The sequence below is a fragment of the Gavialis gangeticus genome, unplaced genomic scaffold (assembly GCF_001723915.1).
Source record: "Gavialis gangeticus isolate Ggan-Ray unplaced genomic scaffold, GavGan_comp1, whole genome shotgun sequence".
Classification (NCBI taxonomy): domain Eukaryota; kingdom Metazoa; phylum Chordata; order Crocodylia; family Gavialidae; genus Gavialis; species Gavialis gangeticus.
The window spans coordinates 117,799,430-117,818,897 of record NW_017729032.1 but is presented as its reverse complement, the minus strand read 5'-3'; the positions used below and the strand labels follow the sequence as shown (position 1 = coordinate 117,818,897).

The window sequence follows — 19,468 nt, the reverse complement described above, 5'->3', positions numbered from 1 at the left end:
AATTATACTGAACTGCGTTAACTTTAAAGAATGGTTAATTTGTTGATGCTAGGGCTAGGGACAAAAGTTGCACATAAACTAGTTTAAGTGATCAGAAACTGGTTTAAACCAGTAGCAGAACAGAAGTTCAGTGCACATTAACTGGTTTCAAAATGACTGAACCCCGTTTAACATAAACCTGGATGGATGTTGTATCAGACTTAACTGATTTAGGTTAAACCGCTTTATGGAACTTCTGCCCCAGATCCCATCCCATTCAAATTTCCTCACCGTTTCTCAGCATCCCAGGATGATTTGCAGCCCTTGGCTGGGCTGTGCTGTCTGCTCCAGCAGAGAAGGGCCAGTCCTGCCCCACCTGCCATAGAGCTGAAGCAGTAAAGCCTCTGAATCCTAGCGTGCTTCCTGCCTGGGTCTGTCAGGCCAGTGGGTCAGGAGCAGAGGGATGTACCCCCAGACTCTCCTAGCCTGGGTCTGCACAGTGCCCACTCCCAATAGCATGGTAACTGGGTTGGGATCACCCTAACCCAACCCCCTTACCCACCAGCGGTCTCTCTGAGAGGTGGGGATAGGAAGGAACACACCCCAGCACAGCACCACCACCCTCCAGTAGGAGTCTGCACAGGAGCCCCTGTGGAGGGCAGGTTCCCACAGCCCCGTTACTGACCCACAGCATCTCTAAGAGGCAGGAGATTGGAGGCAACACAGCCTGGGCCCAGCACCAACCCCCTGGCAGAGGTCTGCATGGGAACCCCCACAGGGTGCTTTTCCCTTCAGCCCAGGGACCCAGGCTGGGAAAGCTCCAGCTCTGACCTATCCTTGGTCTCTGAGAGGTAGGGGTGGGAGAAATGGACCCCCAGCTGAGCACCTGCCCCCCCCAACAGGGGTCTGCATGGGGATCCCCTTCAGGGGGTGCTTCCCCCCCCCCATAGCCCAGCAAACTCGGTTGGAAAAGCCCCAGCCCCACCCCTCTCCAGCCCATGGCCTGAGAAGCAGGACAGGGAATGTACCCTGATCTGGCACTGGTCCCCCTAGGAAAGGTTTGCATGGGAGCCCTTGCAGGGGGCTTTTCCCCACAACTCAGTGAGCTTCCTCCATGCCCTGTGGCCTCTCTGAGACGCAGAGAGTCAGGAGGAATACACCACTGCCCTGGCCAAGGTCTATTTGGAGAGTCCCCACTGGTGGCAGCTGGTGCTGGGTTGGGGGTGCATTCCCCCAATCGCCCCCGCCCCCCGCATCTCTTAGAGAGGCTACAGGTTGGGGTGGGCAGGGGTGGAGCTTTCCCCATCCGGCTCACTGGACTGTGTGCAGGAGTAAGTCCCCCACGAGGGCTCCTCATGTAGACCGTCTGCTGAGGCAGCTGGAGCTGGGCGAGTAGTTCATTCTCCCCCACCCCCACCTCTCAGAGAGGAGGGGTGAGGGTAGAGCTGGGGCCGTCCCAGCCTGGCTTTCTGAACTGAAGGGAAAAGCTCTATGGGAGTTCCTGTGCAGACCCCTGCTGCAGGGACATACTGTACCAGAGCCAGGGGTGTATGCAGGGTCAGGGGTGTATTCCCCCATGCCTCCCAACTCTCAGAGTGGCCACAGTCTGGTGAGAGGGCTGTGGGAACCCCCTCCTCCCCATGGGGTACCCCATGCAACCCCCTGCTGTTGGTGCCAGTGCCAGGCTGGTGTGCATTTCCCCATTTTTCTGTTGTCAGAGAGACTGCTGATGGGTGAAGGGGGAGGGGGTGCTGCTGCATTCTGAGTCTGCTCACTGGGCTGTGGGTGGGGAAAAGCCACCCTCCAGGGGTTCCCCCATCCACACCATGCAGACCCCTGCTGCTGCATTCCTCACCCTGCCCTCCCACTTCTCAGAGCGGCAGGTGGCTAGCAGGGGGAGGGTTTGGGGAGAGATAGTCTGCTGGATCTTCCCCTCCCTGTGGCTTACAGCAGGGTGTGGGGGCACATGCCCTGCAGCCAAGCAGGTGTGTGCTGCCATTGGCTGGGTTTGGCATCCTTCAGCATTGTCTGGCATGATGGGAGGTGTGTGTGAGTGGTCCTGGTCTGGGCCAGTTCAGGCCTCTGCCTGCTTTTTCCACTGGAACACTAAACGTCTTTTCTGTTCATTATGGATTCAATCTACACAACTTATAAAAAACCTGTGAAGATTGAATTGATTCCACCTTGGGCTTTTTGAAACTCTGTACTCAGCCTCAAAGATGAAACCTCAGTTGGAACTGCCATTCCAGCTCAATGCAAAAATATGTGTTCATCCGCATACTTGTGAGAGAACAGAAATATACCACACTGTGTTTATAAAATATATTTATTATACTCCACATTTTTTTCTCTACCTTGTTACTTCAACTTTTTAAATGAAAAATAATGTGAGTTACAAAGGGATAAGTATGCAGCTATGTGTACATCACACCATTCTGTGAAGACTATCCTTCATTTTAATCTAGTACAATAAAAATTACATGAAGACTGACTCTGACTTCAATAGACAGAGTGCCAGACTTCTAAAACTGAAGCTCCAGAGTCTACACACATAAATATGTCTATTTGTATGTGTAGTTTAATTAATACAAATGTGCACAGGAAAAAAGAGTCATTTCAATATAACAATCAAATTCTTAACAGATTAGTTAGCAGATTTTCTCTCTCTTACATGAAGTTTTGGAATGTTAGTTGTTAAATATTACAATGGACTCTTATTCTATAGAACCACAGGAGCCATGTAAATAAAACCAAACAAATAGACCTAGTAAGGAGAAAAAAATATTTATTCACATGAACATTAGTTTTAAAAGCAATTCTGGCTTAAAACTGATTTTTCCCATTCTTGTAAATTCTATACATGATTAGATACTAGCCTGGAACCTAGGCAGAAAACAAGGATATCTGTTCCCTCATTGCAGACACCATACGCTATCCAAATGTTCTCCATATGTTAGATTTTGCCTTGATGTTTTATAAAAGATTGACACTATATCTCAGTCTCAAAAATATTTTGCCAGCTGTTACTCAATAAGAAAAGGGAAGAAAGAGAACCCTTGTGGTACTAAAATGTCAAGAGTCTAATTCCCAGCTGCTAGATAGATGTATATGATTGGTCAATATGACACGTTTAAATTTTGCAGAATCTCAGTTTTCATTAAAAAAGAAGTTCCTAACTATCCCAGTTACAAAAAAAACATTCCAGATATGATGCTAATATTAAAATAGTGTCTGCCTAAGTTTGAAGGCAGCTGGAAGAAACTCTAAAGAGTATAAATTCCATTTTACTTTCACTGATTCCATTGGAATATTATTCACCCTAAAGCCCAATAAGAATATCATAATGGGTATTGTTTTGAAGCATGTGGTGTTCAGGAGGCCTCTTTCTTGCTGTTGCTCTCAGTATTCAGGCTGCTTGGGTCCATATGCCCCAAGAGGCTGGTGTTACTAAGCAGCCTCCTGGATCCTAGATGTGATGCAGAAAGACTCAAATTTGTATTCAGTGCTGAAAAGGTCAAAGAGGTTTATTGTCCATTGGACAGTACAGTACACTAGCTGTTCTGTTCAGTAGTCAGACCAACTCAGTAAAACTGCCCAGGATGAAGTAGCAACGCTTTGTGTTAATTGCGCTCTCCTACGTCGCTACCAAGAAACAAGTCTTGTGACACCTCTATACCCCAAATACCCAAGTTTTTTGGCTAACGCTTTATCTATCTTTTTGTTGAGGTGTCCATTTCTACTTGTCTCTCTTCCAAGCTCAAAACTGGCCGATTACCTCAGCACCTGCCTTATTATTTTTACTTTATTTTTTATTTTATTTTGCGATTACTACTCCCTTCTTGTACCAGCCTCTCTGCTCATTACTGGGTTCTGGCTTTTTACATTTCTTCTCAAGTCATGCAGAGGTCAACAAAGTTTGTTCTTCCCCAACTCTCTCTCAAAACCTTAGCACAATCAGAAGTCCTATGAACTATTCAATGGCAAACCATTTTGGGAGATGAAACAGAAAAGAGGGTGTGAGATAAAAATTGTTGGTGGGCATTAGAGAAAGAAAAGACATACAAAAGAAGACAGGAGTAAACATATGTAGACAGAGAAGATGAAAAGAAACAAAGAATGAAAGCTGGGAAATGAAAGAAAGAGAAAAAAGGTAATAATAAAACGAACACATTTCCCTCTTAGTTATGCTGAATAATATGCTGAAGAAATAACAGTCCCAATAGCTGAAAGAATAGGTACCATATAACAAACAGCTGTAGTCTATCCTCAATATGTATGCAACCATCCTGTTGTTATCAGTGGATGTTTTGCCATGGATGAAGAAAAATGTGTTTTCCTAATTTTCATCCATGGCTCAAGAGCCATAATTAAAATGGAATTTGGCCTTCTCCATAAAGCAAGTTTCACACCTTTGTTCTGCAGGGACCCCAAACTTTCAAAAAACTTTCTAAATCAGTGAAAAGAAACTTTCTTTCATATTTATACTCTCAAGTGTAGCTACTAAGATATTTTTCTGCCAGTACAAGTTCCCTAAATTCCCTAAAATATTCTTAGAATGGAAGTCATATAAGGACACATTAAAGTTGCTAGTGACTTTAACGGTGTAGAATCAAGGCTAAATGACTTTGCATATAGTGAATATGGATCATTTTGTTTAAGCTTTTAGTTTCACAGAAAAATGTGAGTGCAGCTCAGGGCCTTCTGATCTGCCTCTGCATGAATTATTCGTGTTTGGCCTCAATCATGTTTAATTTCTCCTGTATTCTTTTTCTACTCTGTTGGAAGTAAATGCAATATTATAATTACATACAGTTTGGTACCTAGGTATTGCAGTAATGAACACCCTAAGTATAACTACAACTTAAAGCTTCCAGGTTTTTCATTTTATTCAGTCTTCATTACAGAAAATACATCTTCAACTATATTCAGAGTTCAAACAGGCCTGTATCAGCTAGGGGTAAAAAATAAAAATAATAAGCCAATTACTATGTCTTCAATGCACTAGACATACCCTCCCCTGGAACAGATGTTAATGTTGCACAACCAGGGAAGTTAAGCGTAAAGCTCTTCTATGGAAATGTGGCATCTGAAAGAATTTTATCAATAATGAAGATACTAAGTTGTTTGATGTTCTCTACAACACAGTTTAGTTTTATAGCAGTGCATGTGTTGTAGCAGGGTAAGTGTTGGGAAAGAAAATGCCTGCAAGTAGCTGCTTAAGAGATATATGTATGTTGTGTAGCACTCTTGCTAATTTGGGGGGATATCTGGGTAATTATTCTAGTGAAACAAAAAATCTTTTAGCTAGGAAAAAGAGAGAGGGGAAAAATCATTGATACTCCTGCAAGCAAAATGAGGCAGTTTTGATACAGAGTTACTTCCCCAGATTCTTTAGATTCCCTAAGTGAATGTCCAATTCCAGTTTATCAAGGAACCCTATAGATTTGGTACCTACCACAATGATATGCCAACATTTAGCACCAGCCTACCAGTTTCCCCAGGTTCCTTGATTGTTAAGAGTTTCTTCTCTACAATAGCCAGAAATCTATCTGGTCCCCTTCTGGAGAAGGTAACTTACTTTCCATGAATAACTCTGGTGACCAATAGGATAATTTTGATGGGTAATTAACAAGATTTTAATGAAAGAATCAGAAAGAGGATACATTTGTACATTTTCTGGTCTTGTGAACCCTTAAAAATACATGGTTCTCTTTCAGCATTTCAGGCTAGTTTACCTGGGATACTACCATACTTTTGGACTTTTAAGTTTGGACTTCTCCAAGGCTCAGCAAACCAACTCAAGTCCTCAAGGCAACAGAAAAGCCTGGCCAGTAGATCTGTTTTCTCCCTGAATCCACAGCTTCATAAGCATTGTCTTTACATAGACTTATTGATCTTGAAGTTGATATTGAAGTCGATATTTAAGTTGTTGCTATTGTGTGTCCTAAGAACGCTTCCAAGTTGTGACCAGAATTGGTCTCAATATATTATCACTCTCATTCACAGTCAAATTAAGTATAACTCCAAGACTGAGAACCAGCTCTGAACCTCTAGAACCAGCAGCTTGCCTAGAGACTGATTGTACAATGTTTGGATGAGTAACCAGTAACCAACTCTTGAGACCTGTTCACATGATCCTTAAAGAAAGGATAACAAGGCCCAAATCCAACTTCTTCTTAGGAAGGTAAGTAGCATTTACTTAGCTAACTTTAGCTATCTAAGTGGAATGTTGGGCTGCTTATATAGCATTTAGATGATACTCTTCCATGTGCAACTTGCCTTACTTGTCTGGGCATGCTCAAAAATGATCTGCCTTACCATTTAATGATCTTTTGCGATCCTATGCTTTCTGGCAACACCCATGTCTCTGCAACTAGATAGAGATATTAGTTACAGAAAAACTCTGGCTACTGACTGACATTGGAGAATGAAATCCCTCCCATCTCTTAGCTTCCTGAGGAACTGGGAGACCTGAGTTCATTCCATCCTCATACACTTCCCACTTCCCAGCAAGTACACTAACCATCAGTTATCATTCTCCATCCCTTCTGATGAAGCTGGCCTTCTGGGCAGCCAAAGGAGGAAAATATGAGGGTTTAGGGAGATGCACAGCTCAGTTAAATGGACACTGCCTGGGGAAAGGAAGGAACACTGAGTTCTGGGGACACAAGCTTTCCCACTGCTGTCTGTGCATTGTTTATCCAAAAGTTATTAAATACCTTTGGAGAAGGGGAGCGGAGAGTTGGAGACCAGGTAAGGTCGAGGCCACCTGAGCCCTGCAGGGGGGCGGGGTTTGAGACCCTGAGGAGGAGAGTTGGGGCCAGGCACAGCTAAAGCCACCTGAGCCCCCTCAGTGCAAAAGCCCCAGGCAGAAGGGGACAGCACAAGAAGCCCGGGTGTGAGGGGGCAGCGAGAGAAGCCCCAGACAGGGACAGCAATTGACAAGTGCCTGTGGGGCACAGTGAGAGATAAGGCTGTGGAAAGCCAGAGCGCCTGTGGGGAGCAGTGAGAGACAAGGGCGGCGGAGAGCCCGAGCACCAGAGGGTGCAGAGAGAGCCAAGGGCTGCGGCTAAGACCGAACAATGTCCGATACATCAGCGAGGCTTGGGGTGTGGTAAAGGGGTGGTTGGAGCCACACATAGCCATAAGGCTGGGGTGTCCAGAACCCCATTATAGAAACAACACTTGGGGTAGCAGGAGAACCGTGACAGAGAGGATGAGAGGCAGCCTCCCTTTAATTTACATAAGATCAAGATGTGGCAGGAGAGAATGAGGGTGCTTTGAAGCAAACTTGGCATGGTAGGGGGCATTAGGGGAGATCATGGCCACCTCTAGGACCCCGCCCCGTGACAGTAGGGTTGGAAGGGACCTAAGCAGATCATCAAGTCCAACCCCCTGCCATGGGCAGGAAAGAATGCTGGAGTCAAACAACTCCAGCAATGTGTCTATCTTGCCTCCTTTTGAAGACCCCCAGGGTGGAAGCCAGCACCACTTCCCTTGGAAGTTGGTTCCAGATCCTAAGCACCCTGACTGTAAAGTAGTGCCTCCTGATATCTAGCCTGAATCTACTCCCCATCAACTTATGGCCATTATTCCTTGTTATTCCTAGTAGTGCTCAGGGGAACAGGGACTCTCCCATTGCCTGCTGGTCTCCCTTGGCCAGTTTATAGATGGCCACCAGATCCCCAATCAGCCTTGTCTTGTGGAGGCTGAACAGGTTCAGGTCCCATAGCTTCTGCTCATAGGGCCTGCCGTGCTGCCCCCTGATCATGTGAGTGGACCCTCCTCTGAACCCTCTGGATGCTGTCCACATCCCTCCTGAAGTGCAGTGCCCAGAACTGGATGCAGTACTCCAATTGCAGCCTGAACAATGTCATATAGAGGGGGAGGATCACCTCCTTGGACCTGATTGTGGTGCATCTGTGGATGCATGACAAGGTGCGGTTAGCCTTCCTGACTGCATCCCCACATTGGTGGCCCATGTTCATCTTGGAGTCTATAATGACTCCAAGATTCTTTTCTGCCTCTGTGCTGACGAGAAGGAAATTCCACAGCTTGTAGGTATGTTGCTGGTTCTTTCTTCTAGGTGCAGTACCCTTAACTTGTCAGTATTGAATCCCATCTTATTCTCATCCACCCACCCCTGTAACCTGTCCAGATCCAATTGCAGCCTGTCCCTCCCTTCTAGCGTGCCCACTTCTCCCCACATCTTAGTGTCATCTGCGAATTTGAACAAGGTGCTTTTCACCCCCTCATCCAAGTCGCTGATGAAGATGTTGAACAGTGAGGGCCTGAGGACTGAGCCCTGGGGGACCCCACTGCCCACACCCCTCCAGGTCAAAAATGACCCATCCACCACCACTCTCTAGGTGAGGCCCTCCTGCCAATTTGCAACCCATCTGACCCATCTGACTTATGTATCCTCTCTTCTTGGCTTCAACAGGAGCTGAATCACAGATGGATGAGCTGTAACTTTTTACCAGCTGAGAAAGCCCACACTCTTTTGGTCATTCCTCTATTAGAATCATAAAATCCTAGAAAATTAGGATTGGAGGACACCTCAGCAGGTTATCTAATCCAACCTACTGCTCAAATCAGAACTGTCCCCAACTATATCTTCCCAGCCAATACTATATAATTCCAGACTAACTATATCATTCAGTTCTGGGCATTGCACTTTAACAAGGACATGGACAAGTTTGAGAGTGTCCAAAGAAGAGCCACCCATGTGAGCCATCTTACACAGTAAGCCATACGAGGAAAGGGTGAGGGATCTGGGACTCTTCATCCTGAAGAAAAGAACGCTGAAAGGGGACCTGGTAGCAGCTTACACTACACTAGGTAGTCTCCTACACTAGGAGACTACATCAAAGGCTCGATGAGCAACTGTTCACCAGGGCACCTGAAGGTAAAACTAAGCATAATGACCACAAACTCCTGGAAGGTCAATTCAGCATCAGCATTAAGAAAAACTTTTTCACATTCAGGGTGTCCAGACTGTGAAATAAGCTCCCTCCAGAGGTGGTGCAATCACCTACCCTGGAAATCTTCAAGAAGAGACTAGACAATCACCTTGCTGGGGTCATCTAACCCCCAGTTATCTTTCCTGCTTGGTGCAAGGGGACTGGACCCGATGATCTTCCAAGGTTCATTCCAGCCTTGCAATCTATGAATCATCCCAGCCAATTGTTCAGGTATTAGGACCCAGTAAATTGACAGTCACTTTACACCATAGAGTGCTGCTAGATCCTACAACCTTTTCACATCCAGGGCTTTGGGCTACACCATAGGTTCCCTAAGAAAGGACATTCTCAAATGAAGTTCTTTGACATCCACAAATATCTTTCTTGTCTTTGTCCAGCACTACAGGACAAAGGAAGACAGGAACACACAGATTAGAGATCCAACTCCTGTAAATGTTCAGGCTACCTGCACTCTTCTGTCACAAAACTAAAAGATGCCTGATACAAAGCAGCAAAATTTATCAGTAACTTTTGTTACACTGATTTTCCTCTCATGTGGTGCTACAAAGAGTAGCAACATCTAGTTGCTCATCACTTATGCCACTATAAATGTTTCTCTACCCTCAAGCAGGTAGAATGGAATCGCACTTAGATGCCTAAGTCCACTTAGGCTGCACCACACATGCAGGGGCATGCACTTTTAGTGGTACAAACAGTAGCAGCACAAAGTAATGTCTCAGTGCACACACCTGAACATGCACTTTGTCAGAGGATAAATTGTGCCACTTTCGGTGAACTGCCCTTGCCCAGCTCTTCCCAACTGTTCAGCCAAGGGGAGCTGGAGGCTGGGGCCAGCGCCTGTCACCTATCCCTAGCAGGACAGATGTGGCATTCCACACTCCCCAGGCCCTCAGTGACTGGCTCCAGTGAATATGAAGATGCAGCCTGACAGGCATATGGCCTTGGCAAAGCCATCACCTTTCCCCTACCCTTATGTCTGGGATCAGCTCCATCCAACTGGGAGTCCTGGCAAGGCAGGGGGGAGGCGGAGACGCTGCCCTGTCCCTGCTGGGAAGGGGGCCTGTGAATGGCACAGGAATGTGGGGTCAGGAGAGGAGGAAGGGAGATGATGGAGATAGGCTTGGTGTGCATGCAGAGTACAAGGAGTAGCCCAGGGGAGAAGGGAGGGGCAAATGTATGGTTCCAAGTTCCGTACACCCTGTGTGGGACTTTCCAGGCTGCAGTGACAGGAGGTCATTTTGGCCAGAAGACTGTAGTTCCTGGGCCATGGGTTGGAGGGAGCTGGAGCCAGACATGGCCTCCAATGGGGGTTAGGCCTGGTGGCAAGGCCACCAGGATGTGGCCTTTGCCGATATGCACAACACCCTGGCCTTCTCCTTATCCTCCTCCCCACTCCCACTGGTGTCATGCATGAGCTGGGGAACCTGCCACTTCAGCATCACTTTGGGTCTGACTGTGGCAGTGGGTCTCGCCTGTGGTGCAAGTCCCTCCTCACCATCCTTCATGGTATGGCTGGGCAGTGGTGCTGTTGCAGACCTGGAGAAAGGCTCTGCCTCTGGGAACTCTGGCTGGATCACGGGGCTGATCACTGCAGGCTCCACTCCTCCCTGGGTGTCAAAGGAGTAGTAGGCTAAGGATTCTGGCCAACTTCTCATAGTGGGCCATGGTGGATCAACCTACCTCCAAGCACTGGTTGATATCACGTACCTCATGACAGAGCAAAGCCTTGACCTTGCTCTGGCACTGCTGTCATGTTTTGGCATGCTGTGCTGGGCCATCTGTGCAGCAATCACCTGGTAAATATATTTGTTCTGTTGTCCCTGGGTGAACTGCTGCAGTGTAGCCTCCTAGCTCCAAATGGCCTGGAGGTCAGTAACCTCCTTGGGCCTGCAGCTGGGTCCCCCAACCTGTCTCACCATAGCTGCTCATGCTGCCCACAGCAAACTATGGTGGCTCCTGCTTCTCAGTGGTCCCTGCAGCTATGGCTTGGGTAGCCATCATGCAGAGGTCCTGGGGCTGCTTGCTAGGGTCCAGGCCTCAGTGACTGGGCTTTTGGAGCAGTGGCATGGATGTCCCATGTGCACAGGTCTAAGGCAGCCCAGTTTGGCCTGGGTCCTTCTATGGGGCCACGGCAGGCTCTGGATGCTCAACAGGCTCAGCAGCAGACAGCTGTGTGCTCTGCCATGTTTTTGTTTTCTTCCAGCATGCCACACAGCATGCTAGAGCAGCAGGGGCATAAACAGATCCATAGAGATGCCTGGATGACAGCCAGAGCATCATTCTGGAGGACCAGGTCTTCATTTGTCCTGGCACATGTTTTTTTCATGTGCTCTGCACTGCATTTTTTTTCCAGGTTTTTTTTTGTTTGTTTGTTTGTTTGCTACCGGGAAATCCCAGTAGCAAATTTTGACACCATACTGTAAATTAGCTGCATAGCACATGTTTTAATATTCAGCACTTGAAGTTTGTGGCACCACAAAGAAGTTTGTAGTGCCATAACATATGCCTTCATGTGTGGACACAGCCTTAGATATCTAATAGGTGACAGCTAGAAAATGATATTTAGAGATTTGTTTTACTTATTGGCTTATAAGTGAAGTAGATATCTCATTAAAGAATGGTCCAGGGGAATGGCAAGGGTTAATTGGTTCTAAAAACCTGTTTTCCTTCAAGGCCCACTATTTCTGAAGCCAGCAGACAAACAGGCTGGGAAACTAAAGTCATGCAACACACTGTGCCCTGAAAACCCATAACAGAGTTATGGCATTGGCATCAGGTCGCAGTACCCAGCTGCAGAGCCCCTGGGATTTCTGCTTTTGATGAACAGACCAAATTAAGAAGCTGGAAATGCTCAAAATAAGACACTGGTAAATGACTAAATTAAGATGTGTGCATGTGATGGACTTGTGGGAACAAAGAAATATGCTGACAGAATAGAATGTGGATAGCATAATGACCACAGGGAAACCAATCAATGGTACCTGGAAATGAAGAGTCATCAGAGGAGAAAAGGAATACAAAAGGAGGGATTTTAGAGCTTGAGACCTGAGGCCACCATGAAAAGAGGACCACCACTGGCCCACCTCACTCACCTCACTGGGGAAGTGGGCCTTGGCCCTCGACTTCCAAAACTGCTAACATTTGACATTCAAGAAAGAACCACAGGGTAAAGCTCACATACTGGCCAGGCAAACTTTTCCTAGGTGGACCCTGGAACTGGTAGATAAAAGGAGTTATTCTGTTGGCTTTGGCTCATTACTCTTATCTGCTACCACTGTGTATCAGTAAAATATGCCTATTAGCAAATAGAAGAAATCATTATCAGTCTAAGGGTTTGGGTCCACCTGGAACAAGATATCTGGGTCATAAATCCGGTTCCAACAATAGCTGCAATAGAATCTGGTTCCCTATAAATAATTACTGATAAATTACTAATTGAAAAAAACCTTTGTTTCCTACTTCTATACTTGATGTTTGGTTTGTATAGGACTTAAAACAAGGTTATGAAATTCAACATTTTCTTTTGAAATTTTACCATTGCACTGCATGAATAAGGCACATTTTCTGCTTGCAAAAAATTTCAGCCTTACTTATATGTGGTTGTTCCTTCATTTTCCAAACATCATTCAATTTAATTAACAAATGCCTATAAATGCGAGATCCACAGACATTTTTAATGTGGGCTAAATGATCTGTCAGAACTAAATGAGCTATTAGGAATCTTAGCATGGTACATAAAACTTTACCCCTTTAGACTTTCATTTACATGCAAAATATGTTCCCTTCAAGTTGGGGGGAAAATAAAAGAACCATAGACTATTGGTTTGAGAGACTTCTCTCATTATAAAGTTTTAATAAAACATTAATCACTTTCTGTTTCTTTTATTTCTAATCTGCTAGTAATGGGAAAAAGCATTGTTAGGATCCCCACAGAGGTAGTCTGACTTGAGAAACTGTTGCTTAGATTTGAATTACAGGGGGGAAAAAAAAGATAAATTTCTTGTTAGAGAAGTAATAGACCCACCATCTGTGCTCATTTCTTCTGTGTGAGCATAGTAATGAATCACATCACTTTAATAGGCAGATTTGGTCCCCAAGTACTATTCATTTTCATCAATGCTAAAAAAAGCAAACCCTAATATATTTGTATTTTATAAACATGTTTTTAGAATGATAATTAACCAGTTTCCAATCCTCAGATTTCAATATATGAATATTCATATATAGTTCTTATAAATTTCTATTGTAGCTGTGTAAATAAGTGGTAGGTATTTTCTTTGTATTGTATCAATATCTCAGTTTAGGTCAGCTATCACACTGCTATCATTACTTTCATTATCTATTGGAAAGGTTGTAAACAAAAAACCTAAGTGAATTATCTTAAGAATGAGCTGTTTCATGGATATCTGTATTTAATCCATGAATACAGTGTCTAATGGATATCTATATTTCCATCTCAATTCAATATAAAACATCTACAATGCATTGAAATGACAGCAAAATACTCATATTTATAGCCAGCAATTAGACATGAATTTCCACTACTTTACATTAGCTTCATGAAATTATGAAATGGGTGCAACAGAATAGAAAACTTACACTAATGACGGGTCTGAACCATAACATTTGGATCTAGAGCCCCAGTTCCATACAGTTCAGACTATAGGCACATCACTTTTAAATTTGCTACTACAAATTGTTGATCAATAATGACTAAAGCCTCAAGTAAATTTGATCATAATTAGAAAAATGTTTTACTAATTATACAATTAATAAGACACTATTTTTATTTTCAGGATTAAGTTGCATAATTAAGAAAACAACCCCCCCCCCCAGAAACAAACGAGCAAAAAGAATAGAGAATGCATGCACCAACTAGAGGAAATGGAGACAGATTTTAAGGTATATCACTGTCTTTGATACAAACCACTATTACATCTTGTAAAGATATTTTATTCTATTTTACTTACTGGAGAGTAACTATGTTGAGCACATGTTCATTAGAATCAAAAGGTCATGCAGGTGTGGAAAAAAATACTTTTCATAATGTGTTAAGCTTTTGATTTTCATCAGTTTTTAAACTTAGAAATAGCATAATCATTGAAAAATGAATCTCACTATCCTAACAGTGCAATAGAGAAGGGAAAGCAAAACACAACAAAATAGTTCAAAAGCAATACTCCCAAGCATCTTAGGAAAAATATAAGACAAAAGAGCATTCAATTACTAGCTAATACATGTGTATTTAAATATTAACAACATCTGTCAAAAATAACAAAAAACAGTAGAAAAAGATTTCTGGCTTTAGAAGTGCCAGTCTTCACATACTTGAAAGAAAGCTATTCACACTAGGGGGAAAAAATGATGTCTCACACAAACTTAATTACCCTTTACATGCTTTGTTTAATAAAGTTTCCCAATACACGTGTTAGTTGAAGTTATTTTCATTACAGGGTGGCTGAGTTAAATTTGAAAATGAATTTTCATTATAACTCTGACTTTGTGCCATATCTCCCCTTCAAAATCTTGTAATGTATGTAGGCCTCCAGTCTGGCAGGTTAGGGCTGTAGCCAAATGAGATTTTTCAACATTGTATCTGAAGTAAATTGGATGAGATCTTTGAACTTTGACACAAAGAGTAGAAGTGTTCAGCAGAATTAAAAAACTTGAAGGTTACCAATCTGTAACCAAATAATCTTTTAATGAGTAGTGGCCACTGGAGCTCACCTCCCACCCTGGACAATTCTGAAGGAAAAAGGCAGTTGGCCCCAAGCATTATGGGAATTAATTAACTCCTAAACCTAAGGATTTGCCTATACACAAAGCTCTACTGTAGTAGAGCTATTATTATAGTGTAGCTAGTTATACCAATATATAGAGACTTATCTTCATATGGGTTATTTTCTTAACAAGTAGGAAAGGAAGGTGGGCAAGGAAGGTGACTATGAAGAGTCTCATTTTTAGAAAATGCAGTTACAGGTAAGTAATATTTATTTAATATTTTCAATGGCCTCCACATATTTGCACTTACAAAATTAAGATACAGGATGTTAGATAAAAGAACTGTCAAGCTCTAAACAGGGTGAATGACAGAAAATTGATGGACTTCATAGATTTCTAGAGTCAGAAGGGACCTTGTAGATCATCAAGTCCAACACCCTGCTCTAGGCAGGAAAGAGCGCTGAGGTTAAGTAACCCCGGCTAGGTACTTGTCTAATCTCTTCTTGAACACCTCCAAGGTAGGGGAAAGCACCACTTCTCTTAGAAGCCCATTCCATATTTTGGCAGCCCTCACCATGAAGAATTTCTTCCTGATGTCCAATCTAAATCTGCTCTCCTTCAGTCTGGGGACATTATTTCTAGTAACCCTGAGGGGCACCCTGGTAAAAAGAGTATCCCTTAATCCCTGCTGACCACCCCCAATGAGTTTGTAGACAGCCACAAGATCACTTCTCAGTCTTCTCTTGTGGAGGCTGAAGAGATTCAGGTCCCTCAGTCTATCTTCATAAGATCTTACCTGCAGGCCTTCAACTATATGAGTAGCCCTCCTCTGAACACTCTCAAGATTATCCACATCCCTCCCGTGAAGTGCAGCACCCAAAACTGGATGCAGGGTGAACTGCGGTCTCACCAATGCTGCATAGAGGGGAAGTATCACCTCCCTAGACTTGCTCATGATGCACCTTCTAATGCAAGAAAGTGCGGTCAGCCTTACTTATTACCTCATCACATTGGTGTCTCGTGTTAATTTTTGTGTTGACTATGACTCTGAGATCCCTTTCTACTGCCGTGGTACTCAGAACAGTACTTCCCAGTCTATAGATGTATTGGAGATTTTCTCCCCAGGTGCAGCACCTTGCACTTCTCCTTGTTAAATTGTGTCCTATTCTGATCTGCCCACTTCCCCAGTCTATCCAGATCTGCTTCAATTTGCTCCCTGCCCTTCAGTGTGTTTACTATACCTCATACTTTCATGTTGTCTGCAAATCTGGACAGAGTGCTTTCAACACTTAACCAAGTTCTGGGAGCACAAATACCTGAAGAATTCCTGAATATATTGCAGGAAAAAGTGTGATATTGATGTTAGATCCTGTTTATCCTTGAGTCAGAACCATTAACCAGTGTCCTACCTACAGTAGAAAGAGACTTAGTTGTTTACTTCATATGTGCAATAACAGATGGAGAACATGAAGACCTTTGATAAAGTGCTTCTGTTGCTGGCTAAAAATCCTGCTCAAAGAGCCTGCTAATGTGTCAGTTTTCCTGGGTAGAGAACAATTCATCTACTTTTAAGATATGGTATCCCCTGACAACATCATGCATAGATACCCACATAGTCATGAAGAAAATGCCTGGCATTTAATGGAACAATGCCATAGAAAGGCCATAGAGTAAGGCAGGTTTTTACTGGTAGAAATCTTCCTCAACTTCAGTTCAAGATGTGTAGAGAAACAGATACAGCACATACACACACACACACACACAACTCCATCATGAAATCTGCCTGTATATTTGATCTGACTTCTACGGAGATTCCTGACTGAAAGGTGTTGTACTTCTGATCACCAAATGTGTGGTCAGGAAAGATTTTTCCCCCTATGTCAGACTGGCAAGGACTGTGGAGAGTTTTATCTTCCTTCATATCTTCCTTTTCCTAACGTTTTCTGAGCACATGTTGGCCTACTACATCCTTGTCATTACAGTGGCAGAGCAGTAGTAATGTCTTAACTTTCCCTATTTTACCTATGATATATTACAAGTGGTCTTTTTTTTTTTTTTTTGGTGTTTCTTGTATTAGGTCTTGTAGTTATTTGTAAAAATTTGAAGTAGCAATTTTGGGGATCTCTTGGATAAATTACCTACATATGCTGGGGATTGGGTTTGATGGCCCAGAAAGCCATTTGTATGGTCCATTATGGGGATTATTGTAGTAGACATATGTCAGATAAATATGAACAGTTCATTAAGAATCCAAAGTTCAAAAACAGCTTTTGCAACTCGGGGGTGTCCATCAATAAACATATTTGCAGCCACCGCACTCAGGCCAGAGTGACACAGGTACAGCTGGGGGCCTCTTTCAGCAGGGCTGAGAGGGCAAGGGTCTGCAGGTTAGGAGTGAGGGAGGTGGGCTGGGACAAGCCATCAATCTTGACAAATGGGTCCTGGTATGAAAAAGGTTGAGAATCACTGGGCTAGATGACTGTCCCTTCCAACCCTAATTTTTTATGATCCAGGCATAACTACACATATGTTCTGTGATGGGTATTTTCCATGTTTAGGGGCTTTGCTGGTTGCTATACGGGGCTGAAGGAGAATCCTCTCTCATCTCCCCCATTGCTATGTCAGGATTTTAAGCCTTCTTCAGAGCTTTCCTTAGAGACATTGGAAGTTTGCTGCATCTGAGGCTGGGAATTTTGACTTGGTGATGCCAGTGTTGCTGCTGGTACATACACCTTGTGGTTTTTGGCTAGATGATCTTGCCCTTTATTCTTGGTCACACCAATTCATCATTAGTGTGATGAAATCATCAACAAAGCTAACCACACTTTATCATGCATCAGCAGATGCATGACAAATAGAACCAAAGAGGTGATACTCTCCTCTAAGCAGCAGTGGTCAGACTGCAGTTATAGTACTGGGTCCAGTTTTGGGCGCCGTACTTCAAGAAGGAGGTTGATAGATTTGAGAGGCTTCAGAGGAGGGCCACTTATATCGTTAGGGACTTACAGGACAAGCCCTATGAGGAGAGACTGTGAGACCTGAACTTCTTCAGCTTCTGTAAGAGAAGGCTGAGAGGTGATCTTGTGGCTGACTACAAATTCATTAGGGGGATGCAGCAGGGGATCAGAGATACTCTGTTCACCAGGGCACTTCTTGGGGTAACAAGGAACAATGGTCACAAACTGACAGGAAGCAGACTAAAGCTAGATACCAGGAAAAACTTCTTCACAGTAAGGGTGGCCAAAATTTGGAATGGGCTTGCAAGGGAGGTGCGGCTCTCCCCTACCTTGGGGGTCTTTAATAGAAGGCTGGATAGGCATCTGGATGGGGTTGTCTGACCCCAGCACTCTTTCCTGCCTAGGCAGGGGGTTGGACTTGATCTGTTGAAGTCTCTTCTGAGCCTAATATCTATGAATATATGAATTGCCATATTTGGAGTCAGGAAGGAATTTTACCCCATGATCAGACCGGCATCTGTGAGGGCTTTTTGCCTTCTGTAGTGGAGGGTGTGGGCCCTCTTTCTAGGATCTCTTGAGCATATATAAACAACCTCTCCAGAAGCAGGACATTGGCCACCATGGTCCCACTGCTTCACTTGTGGCATGGTCCCCCTGCTTCACTCATGATGGCATTACGTCAGGCTTGACTATGTAGTTTTGCTAAGAGGTTTTGCTAATGGATTTGTACAGGATGGTTTGTATAGGGATGTTCCTGCCTCAAGCAGGGGGTTGGACTACAAGTCCTTTTCTGCCCTACTTTTCTATGATTCTATGATTCATAATCAAGTTTGAGCAACTAAGGATAAAGACATATTAACAATGTACTGTGAGGCAAAAAGTATTGTAGTTTTACAGTGTATCAGCTGTTCTATGATAACTTCCTGCACACACATTCTAAGCAGGATTTAGCATCCACTTACTGCAGAAAGTTATCATAAGCACTACTTTTGCATGCACCCCTTACATACTTTAATAATATGCATTCCTTGCTTTTGAAAGTCACAATGAAGAAAAAGTTTTTCCTTGAAAATACTGGTAAGTATAGAATTTTGCCAAGCAAGATAAAGGCATCTGCAGCTGAAGGAAGCAAAACATTGTGGCTGTCCTGTTAGCCGCCTAGCTCCAGGACACTGTAGATACTGCTGGCTGAGTCAAACTGACCCAACTCTCTTCTCTTCTGGAACTAAGCTTGGTGGGCAGTAAAAAGCACCTTTCAAGTCAACTAAGAGCCCAGATCCTAGCCAGCTGCACCAATGTCAGATGAGGGTCCCAACTTCCTTTTAGAAATACAGTAGCACTGAGTCCAGAGTTTTGATTAGGTTGGTACCAGTTTCTGCAGCATGAGCTTCTGTCACAGGAAAGAGAAAATGTTCACAGCCAACAGGAAGGAGCTGTACAGCACAATTTCATAGCTAGCAGGGTTGGAAGGGACCTGAGCAGATCATCAAGTCTGACCCCCTGCCATGGTAGGAAAGAGTACTGGGGTCAAACGACCCCAGCAAGGTGATTGTCTAGCCTTGTCTTAAAGACCCCCAAGGTAGGAGCCAGCACCACTTCGCTTGGAAGTTAGTTCCAAATCCTAGCTGCCCTGACAGTGAAGTAGCGCCTCCTGATATTTAGCCCAAATCTACCCTCTGCCAGCTTGTGACCATTATTTCTAGTGACTCCTGATAGTGCTCAGGGGAACAGGGACTCCCCCAATGCCTGCTGGTCCTCTCTGACTAGTTTGTAACAGGCCACTAGATCCCCCCTCAGCCTTCTCTTGTGGAGGCTGAACAGGTTCAG

The 19,468-nt window shown here is 44.1% G+C and overlaps 1 protein-coding gene across 1 annotated transcript in view; it reads right to left on the bottom strand.

Moving 5' to 3' along the window:
* Positions 1–19,468, bottom strand: part of GPC5 (glypican 5) — a 1,496,686-nt gene that overhangs the window by 861,198 nt on the left and 616,020 nt on the right. The window lies entirely within an intron of this gene.